Raw genomic sequence first — 19988 nt, 5'->3', positions numbered from 1 at the left:
ATTTATGATAATTCTGGAGGAGTTATTCGTTACCAAACGTCGTATGAGGTCGACGAATCTCGGCGGAAAACCCATTGCGCCCATCGTTTTCAGGAGGTAGGAGTGGCTGATCCTGTCGAAGGCTTTATCGAAATCTAACGACACGATGGCACATTTTAGTCGACATACTTCTGCTATTGAAATTATGTCGCGGTAGTCGGACAGCGTCTGCTGAATTTTCCTATCTTTGCCCACGCTAGACTGATATGGGCCGGTGACGCTGGCCATTACATTTTTAAGTCTGTGGGCTAAGAGCCGCGAAAAAATTTTATAGTCACTGTTCAGCAGAGTGATTGGTCTCAAATTTCCAATTTTCTTGCCAGCCGATTTTTTTTGCGATTAACACTATCATACCTTCACGAAAATCTTTCGGTATCTCCTTATTGAGGTTCAGAAGTTCATTACAGATGCATGTAATTCTATGTTTGATATGTTCCCAGAAGACTTGATAAAATTCTGCTGGTATGCCGTCAGCTCCAGGGGATTTATTTTTTGCACTTTGATAGACAGCATAGTGTACATCGTCTTCGGTCGCCTCGGCTATTAGAGCTTCCGCGTACGCGTTACCAACGCGTCCTTGCAGGTGGGTCAGTAAATCGTCCTTTGCTTTTTCGTCTACCTCTTTATGTGAAAACAAGTTGTCGAAATGGGTTAGTGTTTCTGCTTTTATGTCGTTGTGCATTGTCAAGGTGGTTCCATTATCAGTTTTAAGCTCCGTCAGTATTTTGCGGAATCCTCGTTTAGTTTCACGAATCACATGATATATCGAAGTGGCTTCTTTTTGCGCCACAGTCTCTGCTCCTGACCTTATTTGGTATCCTTCAAGCTGTTGTCGCCTTAATGTCAGTATTTTTGCCTGGAATTTTTTAATTCTCCCATGGTTCCCAATAGCTGTAGCACCTTGCAGGTAGAGTTCTCGGAGACAATGAAAGTAAAATTCTATCGTTCTTTTCCGCCAAAAGCTCTTCTCCCGGGAGTAGTTGATGAAACATCTCCGGATCTGAGGTTTGGCGCATTTGAGCCACCAATCCAAGGTCGACTGGTAAGAGCTGAGTTTGGTCTCGCAGGCTCTCCAAGTGGTGAGAAAGGCTTCTCGACAGGCAGGATCTTTTAAGTGTGAAACATTAAGTTTCCATGGCCCTTTATATCGACAGGTTCCTTGTCGTTCCAAATTTAATGTGCATATATATGCAGCGTGGTCCGAAAAAGCGGTTGGCCAAACTTCAGACTGCAGGATGCGGTGTTTCAGATTGGGCGAGACATATATTCGATCCAACCGGCTCGCTGAATGATTAGTGAGGTGGGTAAAGCCGGGTGCCGCGCCGTGCTTTTGCTCCCACGAATCAGTTAAACGGAGGTCGGTGACGATACGTTCCAGGTCCGGCGACTTGTTGTAGTTCGGAGTTTGGTCTTTGGCATGTATGACACTGTTAAAGTCGCCTCCAAGGATGGTATGGGTGCAGTGTACACCAAACAAAGGAACAATTCCCTCCTTAAAAAACTGTGCTCGTTGGCACCGATTGGTAGAACCAGATGGGGCATAGACATTAATAATCCTGGTGTTATAAAGCGTGCCGGCAATGCCTCTGCCGTTAGGCAGTTTTGTTACGTCTGTAATGACGACGCCCTCTTTGAAAAGAAATGCGGTACCCAAATCACATCCAATTCCAGGATTGACTATAGCATTATACCCCTGTATGAAGTCAAGTTTGATGTTTGTTACTTCTTGTAAAAACAAAATGTCCACATCAGCTGCATACAGGAAATCTTTTAAATTTTGTAAATTAAATGGGCTACAAATTTTATTGATGTTCAGCGTAGCGATCTTATAGGCCTGCAACGGAACTACGTTAGCCAAGACGGGAGTGTAATTAGGAAAAACTCTGGCAACATATCATTTCGAAAAAACATTAAGAAATCTGACCCGAGAGACATGTGGACACAAGTCAGTAAAACCGTTCAGACTAGAAATATTCATGACTTGGGAAGGGATCAGTCGGCTTCTCCGTGTCTGGGACAGTATCCGTCGCGGCGATGACATTCAAGACGACGTCATCGCGTGGTGTGGCCATCGTGGTGACTGTAACGGTTCCTGTGGTGTCCATAATTTCGTCCTCCTTTGTAGTGTCGTCGACATTGTCTGCCCACGGATTCGACAGCCCTGTCATCGGTTCGTCATTAAGTGGTGCACTATATTCAGGTGTTTGCTGGTGATTTTTATCTTCGGTTCGGGTAATTGCTACGTCATCGGAGGGCAAACTGGCAGAACCGGAGGTACTATCCAAGGACACAGGGTCTTCGTTAGATGACTGCTGATTGCACTGCAAGTTCTCAGATGCCGATTGACGTATTTTGCCCCCTATTTGCTTCGCCTGTTCACGCAGTTGTGGTGCAGTCTGCTCTGCACCTTGACGCGCGATCCTCCGTTTTTTAGATTTCTTGGGAGATGCGTCTCGTGGTGGACTTTGGACGGTACCTGAAGAAGCCTCAGGTTGCAAAGTAGCACTACTCGAAGTGACTGACGCCAGGTCTGATTTCATTGCACTTGACAGGCTGTGGTCAGTGCCTAAGGCAGCTGCAGGATTCGGAAGAGCACCACTAGAAACGGCTGGTTGCGAGTCCGTTTTCTGTGCACCTGATACGCTTTTGATACCTCCTAAAGAAGCTCCAGGATGCAGAGGAGCACTACCCGAAGCGACTGAGGTCGCGTCCGTATCCATTGCCTCATTGGGCGATTCCACGGCGACAAGGGCAGGAGCAGATATGTCTTCGCAGGAGGGTTGAGTGTCTACAGATGCTACACCTGAGTCGGTCGGTTGGTCGGTCGCTTGTGGGTCGGTATTCGTAGTAACTTCGGGGGGCGCAGTGGCACTTGCAAAACCGCGCGCTACGGCGACATATGTCACGGGCAGCGTTGACATAGCAGGGGGCCTGACGGCATCGCCGGCAGGCAGTTGCGCCACTCGCCTTTGAACACATTCTTCACGAACGTGGCCTGGTAAATTGCAGACAGCACACGTTTTCGGTTGGTCATCATACATCACAACAGCTCTATATCCGCAGACGTTTATAAACGACGGAATGTGCTTCTGCAATTCGACTTTTAATTGGCGCACACCATTCAAAACAGGGAATTTGTGTGCAGCAGACCACCGTTCGGCAATATTACTCAAAACTTTCCCGTATGGAGCAATAACAGCATTTATCTGGTCACTTGTAATTTCAAAGGGAAGTTCAAAGACTCACACGGTCCGAATACCTAGACCAGCATGGGCAACGGTAACCTCCCCAACATTTCCGTCAGCATGTTTAAATTTCAGAATGCCACCACAAGATCGAACTATCCTTTCACACAATTCTGGACTGGCAAGTTTCACGAAAACCACACTGTTCATAATCGAGAAATGTATGCCGATAATATCATCAAGTCCTATTTTAACATCATCCTCTAACCACTGTTCAACATCAAATGACCTCGGTCGGACAAAGTTGCGATCAAACGTGAATTTCAAAGTATCTTTTCGTTGCGGTTGCGACATCACTTAATTCTTTTTCATGTCTACACAAATACTATAGACAGCGACGCGTTGCAGCAAGAGCAGAGACTTACCACACGGAGCTAACGCAGCACAGCACACAGCACGGCACGTCCGACCTCCAGCGCAGCCGCTGGCTGACTGTCCATCTGAGCTACGCCCAACCCCCCAGATAACTAGCAGTGCTACATACAGTCATATCAACGTCACAGGCCCTTGCACTCCCATTATTCCGCAGACAAACACTACTCTCTATGTATCAGTGAGGGTGTCTTTCAGGTTTCGTGCATTCTGTATCGAATCGTAGTTGGCCACAATGAAAGTGGCACCCATAACGTCGAAAATAGAGTTCAGACACGGCTCTGAGTAAGACGAACGTGTTGTCCACCTCTAGACTTCAATGACGTTAAGCCGTGATACCTAAGACAGATCTGCACTCGATGACACCACCATAACAGCCAGTCCCCACACTTACATCTTGCTCTCCTTATGACAGTATACATCATATCAGTCTGTGACGCTGGTTTTGCAACTTCTTGCGTGCGTTTATGTTCGCCGCGACCAACACTTACCATGCACTGACCACAAAACATGGAGGAGCCGGGGCTTGAACCCGAGACCGTTCACACGCTAAGCGAACGATCTGCCAACTGAGCTACAGCTACACACACGACCAAGCATGGCTATTCTCCATTCTTTGCGACTCTGATGTGCACGGACACGATGGTTGGTTGGTTTGTAGCGGCGAAGGTACCAGAATACAAAGGCGCGGACAGGTTCATATACACAAGAGTTCGAAGTAGTTTCGCTGCTCTGGTATTACGAATGCAAATTCCGTCTGTTTTGAACGTCTTAAATTGAAAGGGCGGTAACAAAGTGGTCCATTTCACTCCTTGTCGACAATCACACAGCACCTGAGGTAACAAGCACATCTCGAGCCCCATTGTGCTCTCCATTGTTCATGCCAACTCAGTGCCTCGCTCTTTGCTACTGTGTAAAACTCTTGTCGTCCAACTGCAAAACACTGGGACACAACAAGTTTCCGCGTCTCCATTGCACTGATCGTACTACGACACGCTCCCCAAACTTGGCAATCACGCATGCAGATGACTTTTCCGACTTTACACGACGCTCACGCTAGTGACAGCCTTATTTACAGTTCGACGTCGCGCCAAAGCGAATGAGCACATTTCGCCTACGGCTTAGGCCGCTCTTCTAGTGTGGCTGCTCTGTGTCTGCAGGCAGCGAGGGGCTGCAAGCTTCCTGTGTTCGCACCTATATCACCTGTGCTTCCTTGTCAGAGACAGACTATCGCAAAACATACAACTCACTCCATGAATTGATTGCTACGGCATCTGTTATCAGCAGTCACAACCAGCAACACCAGTAGCAGCCGACTGCACGCAAAGAATGGGAACGTGCAGTGGGATTTACGTGATATCGGCGCAAGGCAGGTCTTTCCGACGTAGGCTTGAGAATCTTATGGGAACATTTGTACTGTTTCTAAATTAAGTGTAGGTGTGGGAGGAGGGTGCTTCCTGCGCACGAATAAAAGCACGCTCGCCAATTGTGGATGCTAATCGTTCGCTTGTATCTGCCTACACACCTCTGCCGGTTGGGAATTATTCCACTTGCATGGCAAGGTGCGCATGTAGGTGTGATAAAAATTCTGGAGGCGCTGGGTATCGATCCCAGTACCTCTCGCACGCTAAGCGAGCGCTCTACCATCTGAGCTACGCCCACCTCCCCGATAACTAGTAGTGCTACATACAGTCATATCAACGTCACAGACCCTTGCACTCCCATTATTCCGCAGACAAACACTACTCTCTATGTATCAGTGAGGGTGTCTTTCAGGTTTCGTGCATTCTGTATCGAATCGTAGTTGGCCACAATGAAAGTGGCACCCATAACGTCGAAAATAGAGTTCAGACACGGCTCTGAGTAAGACGAACGTGTTGTCCACCTCTAGACTTCAATGACGTTAAGCCGTGATACCTAAGACAGATCTGCACTCGATGACACCACCATAACAGCCAGTCCCCACACTTACATCTTGCTCTCCTTATGACAGTATACATCATATCAGTCTGTGACGCTGGTTTTGCAACTTCTTGCGTGCGTTTATGTTCGCCGCGACCAACACTTACCATGCACTGACCACAAAACATGGAGGAGCCGGGGCTTGAACCCGAGACCGTTCACACGCTAAGCGAACGATCTGCCAACTGAGCTACAGCTACACACACGACCAAGCATGGCTATTCTCCATTCTTTGCGACTCTGATGTGCACGGACACGATGGTTGGTTGGTTTGTAGCGGCGAAGGTACCAGAATACAAAGGCGCGGACAGGTTCATATACACAAGAGTTCGAAGTAGTTTCGCTGCTCTGGTATTACGAATGCAAATTCCGTCTGTTTTGAACGTCTTAAATTGAAAGGGCGGTAACAAAGTGGTCCATTTCACTCCTTGTCGACAATCACACAGCACCTGAGGTAACAAGCACATCTCGAGCCCCATTGTGCTCTCCATTGTTCATGCCAACTCAGTGCCTCGCTCTTTGCTACTGTGTAAAACTCTTGTCGTCCAACTGCAAAACACTGGGACACAACAAGTTTCCGCGTCTCCATTGCACTGATCGTACTACGACACGCTCCCCAAACTTGGCAATCACGCATGCAGATGACTTTTCCGACTTTACACGACGCTCACGCTAGTGACAGCCTTATTTACAGTTCGACGTCGCGCCAAAGCGAATGAGCACATTTCGCCTACGGCTTAGGCCGCTCTTCTAGTGTGGCTGCTCTGTGTCTGCAGGCAGCGAGGGGCTGCAAGCTTCCTGTGTTCGCACCTATATCACCTGTGCTTCCTTGTCAGAGACAGACTATCGCAAAACATACAACTCACTCCATGAATTGATTGCTACGGCATCTGTTATCAGCAGTCACAACCAGCAACACCAGTAGCAGCCGACTGCACGCAAAGAATGGGAACGTGCAGTGGGATTTACGTGATATCGGCGCAAGGCAGGTCTTTCCGACGTAGGCTTGAGAATCTTATGGGAACATTTGTACTGTTTCTAAATTAAGTGTAGGTGTGGGAGGAGGGTGCTTCCTGCGCACGAATAAAAGCACGCTCGCCAATTGTGGATGCTAATCGTTCGCTTGTATCTGCCTACACACCTCTGCCGGTTGGGAATTATTCCACTTGCATGGCAAGGTGCGCATGTAGGTGTGATAAAAATTCTGGAGGCGCTGGGTATCGATCCCAGTACCTCTCGCACGCTAAGCGAGCGCTCTACCATCTGAGCTACGCCCACCTCCCCGATAACTAGTAGTGCTACATACAGTCATATCAACGTCACAGACCCTTGCACTCCCATTATTCCGCAGACAAACACTACTCTCTATGTATCAGTGAGGGTGTCTTTCAGGTTTCGTGCATTCTGTATCGAATCGTAGTTGGCCACAATGAAAGTGGCACCCATAACGTCGAAAATAGAGTTCAGACACGGCTCTGAGTAAGACGAACGTGTTGTCCACCTCTAGACTTCAATGACGTTAAGCCGTGATACCTAAGACAGATCTGCACTCGATGACACCACCATAACAGCCGGTCCCCACACTTACATCTTGCTCTCCTTATGACAGTATACATCATATCAGTCTGTGACGCTGGTTTTGCAACTTCTTGCGTGCGTTTATGTTCGCCGCGACCAACACTTACCATGCACTGACCACAAAACATGGAGGAGCCGGGGCTTGAACCCGAGACCGTTCACACGCTAAGCGAACGATCTGCCAACTGAGCTACAGCTACACACACGACCAAGCATGGCTATTCTCCATTCTTTGCTACTCTGATGTGCACGGACACGATGGTTGGTTGGTTTGTAGCGGCGAAGGTACCAGAATACAAAGGCGCGGACAGGTTCATATACACAAGAGTTCGAAGTAGTTTCGATGCTCTGGTATTACGAATGCAAATTCCGTCTGTTTTGAACGTCTTAAATTGAAAGGGCGGTAACAAAGTGGTCCATTTCACTCCTTGTCGACAATCACACAGCACCTGAGATAACAAGCACATCTCGAGCCCCATTGTGCTCTCCATTGTTCATGCCAACTCAGTGCCTCGCTCTTTGCTACTGTGTAAAACTCTTGTCGTCCAACTGCAAAACACTGGGACACAACAAGTTTCCGCGTCTCCATTGCACTGATCGTACTACGAAACGCTACCCAAACTTGGCAATCACGCATGCAGATGACTTTTCCGACTTTACACGACGCTCACTCTAGTGACAGCCTTATTTACAGTTCGACGTCGCGCCAAAGCGAATGAGCACATTTCGCCTACGGCTTAGGCCGCTCTTCTAGTGTGGCTGCTCTGTGTCTGCAGGCAGCGAGGGGCTGCAAACTTCCTGTGTTCGCACCTATATCACCTGTGCTTCCTTGTCAGAGACAGACTATCGCAAAACATACAACTCACTCCATGAATTGATTGCTACGGCATCTGTTATCAGCAGTCACAACCAGCAACACCAGTAGCAGCCGACTGCACGCAAAGAATGGGAACGTGCAGTGGGATTTACGTGATATCGGCGCAAGGCAGGTCTTTCCGACGTAGGCTTGAGAATCTTATGGGAACATTTGTACTGTTTCTAAATTAAGTGTAGGTGTGGGAGGAGGGTGCTTCCTGCGCACGAATAAAAGCACGCTCGCCAATTGTGGATGCTAATCGTTCGCTTGTATCTGCCTACACACCTCTGCCGGTTGGGAATTATTCCACTTGCATGGCAAGGTGCGCATGTAGGTGTGATAAAAATTCTGGAGGCGCAGGGTATCGATCCCAGTACCTCTCGCACGCTAAGCGAGCGCACTACCATCTGAGCTACACCCACCCCCCAGATAACTAGTAGTGCTACATACAGCCATATCAACGTCACAGACCCTTGCACTCCCATTATTCCGCAGACAAACACTACTCTCTATGTATCAGTGAGGGTGTCTTTCAGGTTTCGTGCATTCTGTATCGAATCGTAGTTGGCCACAATGAAAGTGGCACCCATAACGTCGAAAATAGAGTTCAGACACGGCTCTGAGTAAGACGAACGTGTTGTCCACCTCTAGACTTCAATGACGTTAAGCCGTGATACCTAAGACAGATCTGCACTCGATGACACCACCATAACAGCCGGTCCCCACACTTACATCTTGCTCTCCTTATGACAGTATACATCATATCAGTCTGTGACGCTGGTTTTGCAACTTCTTGCGTGCGTTTATGTTCGCCGCGACCAACACTTACCATGCACTGACCACAAAACATGGAGGAGCCGGGGCTTGAACCCGAGACCGTTCACACCCTAAGCGAACGATCTGCCAACTTTTTTTTTTTAATCTTCTTTTTTTTATTTTTTTTATTTTTTTTCCGTTACCCTAGGCTCAGTGGCACTAAAGAAAATGTAAAGTCTGAAGAATCGGTTCAAATGGCTCTTTTTTTTTAATTTTTTTTACGGACAACTGCTCTACCATCGTTTTTTTTTTTTTTATCTGGACAGGAAATGAAAAACTACAAAAAAAATGTCTATTTGCCACCGCCACTTGTATTCTAACAAAAAAATAAAATTAAATGCACCTCTTCAGGCGTTGGCACCTATCTACACCTATTCCAAAACAACTAACCGATTTCTGCAAAGGTGTAGGAAAGGAAGAAAGTAGGGGGGAAGAGACATAGAGAGTAGCGATAAAAAAATGAAATTTGTTGTGAACAGGAACTTTTTTTTTGTTTTTAGTTTATTGTATTGCATTTTTGTTTTCTTTATTTTACTTTGTTTTTTTTGTATGTATGTTTTTATTTATTCATTTTTTTTTGTATTATGGCAGTCGTTGCACCAGAATTCTAGGAGTCGCTTGCGCCGTCTGATTGGCGGAACATCCAAACGTGTCTTCTCGAAATTTTAGTGTGGATTCCGTGTGTAGTACGTTCAGAACATCATATCGGCAAAAAAGCATCAGCATCTCATGGCTTGGACGTTCCAGCTGGAAGGCGGGTCATGAAAGGCGCTCCGTAGAAAATTGGAAAAGAACTGCTTGTATCTGGGGTTGCGAACAAGTGCACAATGTCGATCGTTAAAGTACGTCCAATAACCTAGTTCTGATTTCTCATCGGGCCCAAAAAGGTAGCGGACTGTATGACCGCGTATCCAATTCACGGCATTAGTTTTTGTTGTGGGGTAATGAATCACATCCGGGAATAGAAGCGTCAGGAAAGTAATCTGATCAGGCGGCTGTCGGGTGAGGAAAGCCAGGATACGCTGCGCGAGCCTCCAGACGTCAGCAGACGGACCACATGAGAACCGATGAGCGTCCGTGTCCTCTACACCACAGTGAACACAGAGTGGTGTGTCAGCAAGGCGGATGCGGTGCAAACGAGACTGGTTGACCTGTTTGCCATTGACGGTGATATACCAGGTGGACTGAACGCTGGTGTCGAGGTAACCAGCATGCACTGCTTTCCACACACGGCGCCATATGATCTGGGGAAACTTGTGTTCAATGGGGTTGGGGGTTTGACACATTTGTAAGGTGTCGTATACAGTCTTTGTCTGGAGTATACGGAGAAGGGGTAAGGAGTGCAGAATGTAACTGATTTCAAAGAAGAAGTACCGAAAGTGATAAAAGGGGGGTGGAATGTCGGATAACATGACCGGGGCTGACATGGAGACTGGTGCGTATTCACGCAAAAGCAGTCCGGTCAGGCTCGTCGGGCAGCGACGCCAGACTTTCAGTTGGGAGCTAACAAAAAGTGCGGTAACTCTGTCTGGCACATGGAATAAGCCCACTCCACCACGCTCCCGCGGGAGGGCAAGGGAGGAATATTGAACTTTAAATAACATCCCGGCACAGACAAAGGATCCCATCGCCATCAACATACGACGTGCGAGGGTAATCGGAACCGGGAACACTTGTGCCACATGGGGGATGCGTGAGGCGTGATAAACATTCACGTATTGCGCGCGCTGTATAATGTCGAGGGATCGAAGCCGGTGGTCCACAAGGCCAGCCCTGATCGTTTGTAGGAGACGTCGACCGTTGGTTGCCGCTGAGCGACGGAGGTCATTCATAAAATCAATGCCCAAACAGCGGACGCTGGTGGCCACACTTAGAGGAGCGACAGATCTTTCTGGTAGACCCTCACCAATGAGCAGAAACTTCGATTTGGAAATGTTAAGAGAACTGCCCGATGCCTCCCCATAAGTCGTCACCCAAGTCAGAGCAGCGCGAACATCGTCTTCATTGCGGAGGTAGAGGACTAGATCGTCAGCATAGGCTGTACAACAGAAGCGGTGCCCATGCAATGTCAGGCCCACCAGGCGTTGGCGAAGCCCCTGTAGGAGGGGCTCTAATGCCAAAGCATACAGTATCGTGGAAAGTGGGCATCCCTGTCGGACAGAGCGCTCGATCGCTAGAGGCGCGGTGAGGCGACCATTACAGAGTATTCTTGAAGTTGCGCCGCTCAAGAGCCGCATTACCACGGTGATTGTACGAACCGGAAAACCCATGTGTTGGAGGACCGATTTCAGAAAAGTATGGTCGACACGGTCGAAAGCTTGACGGAAGTCAAGCGATGCCAATGCGCCAGGTAAATGTCGCGAGCGCGCGAGCGCAATCATGTCCCTATAACGGCAAAGGGCCGTATGGATGTTGTTGTCACCGCCCAACGAAGTCTGATCAAGAGAGGTGACGGATCTTGCTGCCTTCTTGAGGCGTGAGGCCAACAAACGGGGAAAAATTTTCATGTCACTGTTGAGTAGAGTGATGGGCCGGTAATCACAGATCCGTGATCGCCCATGTGGCTTAGGGACCAGGATGATGACCCCATCAAGGAAGGTGGCTGGGATCATCGTTGTGGGTGACATCAATTCACGACAGATGGACGTCCAAGCAGGTAACAAAAGGTAGCTAAAATACTTGTAAAAGTCGAGGGGGAGGCCGTCAGGTCCAGGGGACTTGTTGGCAGCCCCCACCTTGATTGCATCTAGGACTTCATCAGAGGTCACTTGTTCCTGAAGTTCTTGAGCCACATCCTCTGGCATGGTGTTGACAGTCATTGCTGCCACCTCCTCAATTAAGGTCGGGGGATGAGGGACGGCAGCGAACAGTTGACGAAAATGAGAATAGAAAGCGTGACCAATGTCGCATTGCGTAGTGTGTCGTCGTCCTTCCGCATCTGTGAGATCGTGGATGAGGGTTCGACGACGACGTCGGCGTTCCCTGAGAAGGTGGTACATCGATGGCGTTTCATGAGGCATATGGTCACGGGTGCAGGATCTGACAAGAGTCCCTTCTAAGCGCTGTCGCGTGAGGGAAGTGATCTGCGCTTTAGCACGATGCACCATCATCTGACGATCAGGAGAGAAGGCCATCGAAGTGCAGTCACGAAGGACTGCATAATAAAAGTCCATGGTGCTCGCTTGCCAGGCTTTGAAGTCTTTGCCATATCCTATCAGCGCCCTGCGCAGAGCTGGTTTCGCGCATGATACCCACCACGATAAGGTGGATGCGTAGGCGGGGCGACGACGATGACAGAGGGCCCACGCATCCTCAACGATTCGTCGGCAGTCAGGGACAGTCAGGTGGGAAACGTTGAATTTCCACAAGCCGCGGCTGTGCCACACTTGTTGGCGGGCGAGGACGACATCGCAGATGTAGGCGTCATGGTCAGAGAAAGCCAGAGGCCTTACTTCGGCATGTCGAGTGTCGGCAGCAAGGGAACGTGTGAGGTATATACGATCGAGACGACTAGATGAATGCGCCGTATAATATGTGAAACCTGCACGGGTGCCATGCACCTTTGTCCATGTGTCAACAAGCTGGAGTCTGTCGATGATGACGGAGAGGGCCGCACAAGGGGAATGATGCGGTAATTGATCTTCAGGCCTTTGCGTGGAGTTGAAATCGCCACCGAGGACCATATCATCTAGGGGACCCTCAAACAGCGGCGTTACCTCGTCAGCAAAGAAAGTGTGTCGATCACGACGTCGACTGGAGCCGGACGGCGCATATACATTGAGGATACGGACGCCGAACAGCGTGAGAGCCATACCCCTAGCATTAGCAAGGTACACTACATCTTCAGCAGGGAGTCCAGAACGGAGGAGGATGGCAACTCCACTACCGTTGTCAGAAGCATGGGAGATGTGTGCCACATAGCCAGTGGGGGCATGGAAATCGGCGACAAACACTTCTTGGAGGAGGGCAATGTCGACATCAGCAGCATAAATGGTCTCACGGAACATTGCCTGTTTATGGGGGGCCCGAATGGTGGCCAGATTCATCGTCGCTATGCGGTAATGTTGGGGGCGTGTTCCCACCATTGGCACAGATGTTCCGGCAGAGATGCCTGGCTGGCGTGTAACATCTGACGTAGTCACCGTTGTCGTAATCACTGGCTGGAAGGTGGGTCAGGCACCTCCATGGGGCACTGCCTGATGGGAGGACCACCATCTCGAACTGCTCCTTCGTCGATATCATCAGCCCAGGAGACTGGAACAGACGGTGAGCGACTGTCACACTCCTCGAGGGCGAGTTGTAGCGACGCTGCTGTAGTGGGGTCCAGGGAGGCACCCTCCTTGGAATCCGTCATATTCGTGTGAGATCGTTCTTCAGATGGGACATCAGGAGCAGCCTCTCCTGTCGTCAGAACGCTCGACGGGAGATCACTGTCGTGTATCAGCTCCACTGCCTGTGATGCCACATGAAGAAGTGTGTCGTCAGATGGCGTTTGACTCCTCTTCTTCCGTTTTCTGGGCGACCGTTGCTTTCGGAGGTGCTGTTCTGAATCAGAATGTGGATGTTCGATGTCCGAGGTCGCGCCAGTCTGAAGAAAAGCAGAGGTAGGCACCGCATTCGCGTCGATGTCCATCGAGCTCTGGAGAGTTGGTGGTGTCGTAGCCGTCAGAGGAGATGGTGCCGGTGAGGCCATGGCAGCACCGTCATTTCCAGTGGGGAGTGCCGGGTGGAGAAGAGGTGCTTCCTGAAGTGACGCATCGGGGCTGCGTACGGCTGTGGCGTAGCTATCTGGTAAAGAAGCGGCCGTCACTTTGGGAGCTGAGTCACTGGTCGGGACCTGGAGCAAACGTCGGCGGAGACATTCTGACCGAACATGGCCCTCCTGTCCGCAACCGGCACACGTCCGCGGCTGGCCATCATACATAACGATGGCTCGCACGCCACCTATCAGCAGATAGGATGGTACATGTTTGGAGAGTTCGATTTTGATTTGGCGGACACCATTCAACACGTTGTATGTCGTGAATGTCTGCCATTTCTCCGCGATGTGCCCCACAACATTGCCATAGGGTCGCAAAGCTTCGACGACCACATCTTGCGGCACTTCGAAAGGGAGCTCAAAAACCCGGATTGTTCGAAGTCCGAAACCAGCGTGATCGACCGTCACCTCTCCAATATGCCCGTCAGAATGTTTGAACTTGAGTCCGCGTGCGTGTTGTCGAACTACGTTAGCACACGCTTCCTCCGTCGTCATCTTAATATAGACGATGCTGCTAGTGATAGAGAAATGAATACCTATCACTTCCTGAGGGTCCAGACGTAGCTCTTCGCGAATGAATTGCTCAATTTCAAAAGCGCGTGGTCTAGCATGTTCGGCTTGGAATGTTACTTTAACTGTCGCTCGGCGGTAACAGTGCGCCATGAGGTGCAATAGAAATGGACGCTACACAACACGAAATACCGCGACGCGGAAGTAAACAAACTACGGTGCGCTGTCCGGCGCGCGGAGCCGGTCCGCACGCGACCACGGCCGAAAGCCGACTGAAATTCTGGAGGCGCTGGGTATGGATCCCAGTACCTCTCGCACGCTAAGCGAGCGCTCTACCGTCTGAGCTACGCCCACCCCCCCGATAAACCAACTGAGCTACAGCTACACACACGACCAAGCCTGGCTATTCTCCATTCTTAGCGACTCTGATGTGCACGGACACGATGGTTGGTTGGTTTGTAGCGGCGAAGGTACCAGAATACAAAGGCGCGGACACGTTCATATACACAAGAGTTCCAAGTAGTTTCGATGCTCTGGTATTACGAATGCAAATTCCGTCTGTTTTGAACGTCTTAAATTGAAAGGGCGGTCACAAATTGGTCCATTTCACTCCTTGTCGACAATCACACAGCACCTGAGGTAACAAGCACATCTCGAGCCCCATTGTGATCTCCATTGTTCCTGCCAACTCAGTGCCTCGCTCTTTGCTACTGTGTAAAACTCTTGTCGTCCAACTGCAAAACACTGGGACACAACAAGTTTCCGCGTCTCCATTGCACTGATCGTACTACGAAACGCTCCCCAAACTTGGCAATCACCCATGCAGCCGACTTTTCCGACTTTACACGACGCTCACGCTAGTGACAGCCTTATTTACATTTCGACGTCGCGCCAAAGCGAATGAGCACATTTCGCCTACGGCTTAGGCCGCTCTTCTAGTGCGGCTGCTCTGTGTCTGCAGGCAGCGAGGGGCTGCAAGCTTCCTGTGTTCGCACCTATATCACCTGTGCTTCCTTGTCAGAGACAGACTATCGCAAAACATACAACTCACTCCATGAATTGATTGCTACGGCATCTGTTATCAGCAGTCACAACCAGCAACACCAGTAGCAGCCGACTGCACGCAAAGAATGGGAACGTGCAGTGGGATTTACGTGAAATCGGCGCAAGGCAGATCTTTCCGACGTAGGCTTGAGAATCTTATGGGAACATTTGTACTGTTTCTAAATTACGTGTAGGTGTGGGAGGAGGGTGCTTCCTGCGCACGAATAAAAGCACGGTCGCCAATTGTGGATGTTAATCGTTCGCTTGTATCTGCCTACACACCTCTGCCGGTTGGGAATTATTCCACTTGCATGGCAAGGTGCGCATGTAGGTGTGATAAAAATTCTGGAGGCGCAGGGTATCGATCCCAGTACCTCTCGCACGCTAAGCGAGCGCTCTACCATCTGAGCTACGCCCACCCCCCAGATAACTAGTAGTGCTACATACAGCCATATCAACGTCACAGACCCTTGCACTCCCATTATTCCGCAGACAAACACTACTCTCTATGTATCAGTGAGGGTGTCTTTCAGGTTTCGTGCATTCTGTATCGAATCGTAGTTGGCCACAATGAAAGTGGCACCCATAACGTCGAAAATAGAGTTCAGACACCGCTCTGAGTAAGACGAACGTGGTGTCCACCTCTAGACTTCAATGACGTTAAGCCGTGATACCTAAGACAGATCTGCACTCGATGACACCACCATAACAGCCGGTCCCCACACTTACATCTTGCTCTCCTTATGACAGTATACATCATATCAGTCTGTGACGCTGGTTTTGCAACTTCTTGCGCGCGTTTATGTTCGCCGCGACCATCACTTACCATGCACTGACCACAAAAGAAGGGGGAGCCGGGGCTTGAACCCGAGACCGTTCACACGCTAAGCGAACGATCTGCCAACTGAGCTACAGCTACACACACGACCAAGCCTGGCTATTCTCCATTCTTTGCGACTCTGATGTGCACGGAAACGATGGTTGGTTGGTTTGTAGCGGCGAAGGTACCAGAATACAAAGGCGCGGACAGGCTCATATACACAAGAGTTCCAAGTAGTTTCGATGCTCTGGTATTACGAATGCAAATTCCGTCTGTTTTGAACGTCTTAAATTGAAAGGGCGGTAACAAAGTGGTCCATTTCACTCCTTGTCGACAATCACACAGCACCTGAGGTAACAAGCACATCTCGAGCCCCATTGTGCTCTCCATTGTTCATGCCAACTCAGTGCCTCGCTCTTTGCTACTGTGTAAAACTCTTGTCGTCCAACTGCAAAACACTGGGACACAACAAGTTTCCGCGTCTCCATTGCACTGATCGTACTACGAAACGCTCCCCAAACTTGGCAATCACCCATGCAGATGACTTTTCCGACTTTACACGACGCTCACGCTAGTGACAGCCTTATTTACAGTTCGACGTCGCGCCAAAGCGAATGAGCACATTTCGCCTACGGCTTAGGCCGCTCTTCTAGTGTGGCTGCTCTGTGTCTGCAGGCAGCGAGGGGCTGCAAGCTTCCTGTGTTCGCACCTATATCACCTGTGCTTCCTTGTCAGAGACAGACTATCGCAAAACATACAACTCACTCCATGAATTGATTGCTACGGCATCTGTTATCAGCAGTCACAACCAGCAACACCAGTAGCAGCCGACTGCACGCAAAGAATGGGAACGTGCAGTGGGATTTACGTGAAATCGGCGCAAGGCAGATCTTTCCGACGTAGGCTTGAGAATCTTATGGGAACATTTGTACTGTTTCTAAATTAAGTGTAGGTGTGGGAGGAGGGTGCTTCCTGCGCACGAATAAAAGCACGCTCGCCAATTGTGGATGCTAATCGTTCGCTTGTATCTGCCTACACACCTCTGCCGGTTGGGAATTATTCCACTTGCATGGCAAGGTGCGCATGTAGGTGTGATAAAAATTCTGGAGGCGCTGGGTATCGATCCCCGTACCTCTCGCACGCTAAGCGAGCGCTCTACCATCTGAGCTACGCCCACCTCCCCGACAACTAGTAGTGCTACATACAGTCATATCAACGTCACAGACCCTTGCACTCCCATTATTCCGCAGACAAACACTACTCTCTATGTATCAGTGAGGGTGTCTTTCAGATTTCGTGCATTCTGTATCGAATCGTAGTTGGCCACAATGAAAGTGGCACCCATAACGTCGAAAATAGAGTTCAGACACCGCTCTGAGTAAGACGAACGTGTTGTCCACCTCTAGACTTCAATGACGTTAAGCCGTGATACCTAAGACAGATCTGCACTCGATGACACTACGATAACAGCCGGTCCACACACTTACATCTTGCTCTCCTTATGACAGTATACATCATATCAGTCTGTGACGCTGGTTTTGCAACTTCTTGCGTGCGTTTATGTTCGCCGCGACCAACTCTTACCATGCACTGACCACAAAACATGGAGGAGCCAGGGCTTGAACCCGATACCGTTCACACGCTAAGCGAACGATCTGCCAACTGAGCTATAGCTACACACTCGACCAAGCCTGGCTATTCTCCATTCTTTGCGACTCTGATGTGCACGGACACGATGGTTGGTTGGTTTGTAGCGGCGAAGGTACCAGAATACAAAGGCGCGGACAGGTTCATATACACAAGAGTTTCAAGTAGTTTCGATGCTCTGGTATTACGAATGCAAATTCCGTCTGTTTTGAACGTCTTAAATTGAAAGGGCGGTCACAAATTGGTCCATTTCACTCCTTGTCGACAATCACACAGCACCTGAGGTAACAAGCACATCTCGAGCCCCATTGTGCTCTCCATTGTTCATGCCAACTCAGTGCCTCGCTCTTTGCTACTGTGTAAAACTCTTGTCGTCCAACTGCAAAACACTGGGACACAACAAGTTTCCGCGTCTCCATTGCACTGATCGTACTACGAAACGCTCCCCAAACTTGGCAATCACCCATGCAGATGACTTTTCCGACTTTACACGACGCTCACGCTAGTGACAGCCTTATTTACAGTTCGACGTCTCGCCAAAGCGAATGAGCACATTTCGCCTACGGCTTAGGCCGCTCTTCTATTGCGGCTGCTCTGTGTCTGCAGGCAGCGAGGGGCTGCAAGCTTCCTGTGTTCGCACCTATATCACCTGTGCTTCCTTGTCAGAGACAGACTATCGCAAAACATACAACTCACTCCATGAATTGATTGCTACGGCATCTGTTATCAGCAGTCACAACCAGCAACACCAGTAGCAGCCGACTGCACGCAAAGAATGGGAACGTGCAGTGGGATTTACGTGAAATCGGCGCAAGGCAGATCTTTCCGACGTAGGCTTGAGAATCTTATGGGAACATTTGTACTGTTTCTAAATTACGTGTAGGTGTGGGAGGAGGGTGCTTCCTGCGCACGAATAAAAGCACGCTCGCCAATTGTGGATGCTAATCGTTCGCTTGTATCTGCCTACACACCTCTGCCGTTTGGGAATTATTCCACTTGCATGGCAAGGTGCGCATGTAGGTGTGATAAAAATTCTGGAGGCGCTGGGTATCGATCCCAGTACCTCTCGCACGCTAAGCGAGCGCTCTACCATCTGAGCTACGCCCACCCCCCCGATAACTAGTAGTGCTACATACAGTCATATCAACGTCACAGACCCTTGCACTCCCATTATTCCGCAGACAAACACTACTCTCTATGTATCAGTGAGGGTGTCTTTCAGGTTTCGTGCATTCTGTATCGAATCGTAGTTGGCCACAATGAAAGTGGCACCCATAACGTCGAAAATAGAGTTCAGACACGGCTCTGAGTAAGACGAACGTGTTGTCCACCTCTAGACTTCAATGACGTTAAGCCGTGATACCTAAGACAGATCTGCACTCGATGACACCACCATAACAGCCGGTCCCCACACTTACATCTTGCTCTCCTTATGACAGTATACATCATATCAGTCTGTGACGCTGGTTTTGCAACTTCTTGCGTGCGTTTATGTTCGCCGCGACCAACACTTACCATGCACTGACCACAAAACATGGAGGAGTCGGGGCTTGAACCCGAGACCGATCACACGCTAAGCGAACGATCTGCCAACTGAGCTACAGCTACACACACGACCAAGCCTGGCTATTCTCCATTCTTTGCGACTCTGATGTGCACGGACACGATGGTTGGTTGGTTTGTAGCGGCGAAGGTACCAGAATACAAAGGCGCGGACACGTTCATATACACAAGAGTTCCAAGTAGTTTCGATGCTCTGGTATTACGAATGCAAATTCCGTCTGTTTTGAACGTCTTAAATTGAAAGGGCGGTCACAAATTGGTCCATTTCACTCCTTGTCGACAATCACACAGCACCTGAGGTAACAAGCACATCTCGAGCCCCATTGTGCTCTCCATTGTTCATGCCAACTCAGTGCCTCGCTCTTTGCTACTGTGTAAAACTCTTGTCGTCCAACTGCAAAACACTGGGACACAACAAGTTTCCGCGTCTCCATTGCACTGATCGTACTACGAAACGCTCCACAAACTTGGCAATCACCCATGCAGATGACTTTTCCGACTTTACACGACGCTCACGCTAGTGACAGCCTTATTTACAGTTCGACGTCGCGCCAAAGCGAATGAGCACATTTCGCCTACGGCTTAGGCCGCTCTTCTAGTGCGGCTGCTCTGTGTCTGCAGGCAGCGAGGGGCTGCAAGCTTCCTGTGTTCGCACCTATATCACCTGTGCTTCCTTGTCAGAGACAGACTATCGCAAAACATACAACTCACTCCATGAATTGATTGCTACGGCATCTGTTATCAGCAGTCACAACCAGCAACACCAGTAGCAGCCGA

General features: G+C 49.5%; 3 non-coding genes across 3 annotated transcripts; all 3 read right to left on the bottom strand.

The window, feature by feature from the left end:
• Positions 1-5245: 5245 nt before the first annotated feature.
• Trnaa-agc (transfer RNA alanine (anticodon AGC)) lies at positions 5246-5319 on the bottom strand. The gene has a single exon. It is a non-coding gene; the product is annotated as a tRNA-Ala (tRNA).
• A 1504-nt stretch (positions 5320-6823) lies between these two features.
• On the bottom strand, positions 6824-6897 carry Trnaa-agc (transfer RNA alanine (anticodon AGC)). Its single transcript has one exon. It is a non-coding gene; the product is annotated as a tRNA-Ala (tRNA).
• Positions 6898-18683: 11786 nt separating this feature from the next.
• Trnaa-agc (transfer RNA alanine (anticodon AGC)) lies at positions 18684-18757 on the bottom strand. The gene has a single exon. It is a non-coding gene; the product is annotated as a tRNA-Ala (tRNA).
• Between the last annotated feature and the right edge of the window lie 1231 nt (positions 18758-19988).

The sequence above is a fragment of the Schistocerca gregaria genome, chromosome 11 (assembly GCF_023897955.1).
Source record: "Schistocerca gregaria isolate iqSchGreg1 chromosome 11, iqSchGreg1.2, whole genome shotgun sequence".
NCBI classification, from domain to species: Eukaryota; Metazoa; Arthropoda; class Insecta; order Orthoptera; family Acrididae; genus Schistocerca; species Schistocerca gregaria.
This window is presented reverse-complemented; position numbering and strand designations above follow the sequence as displayed.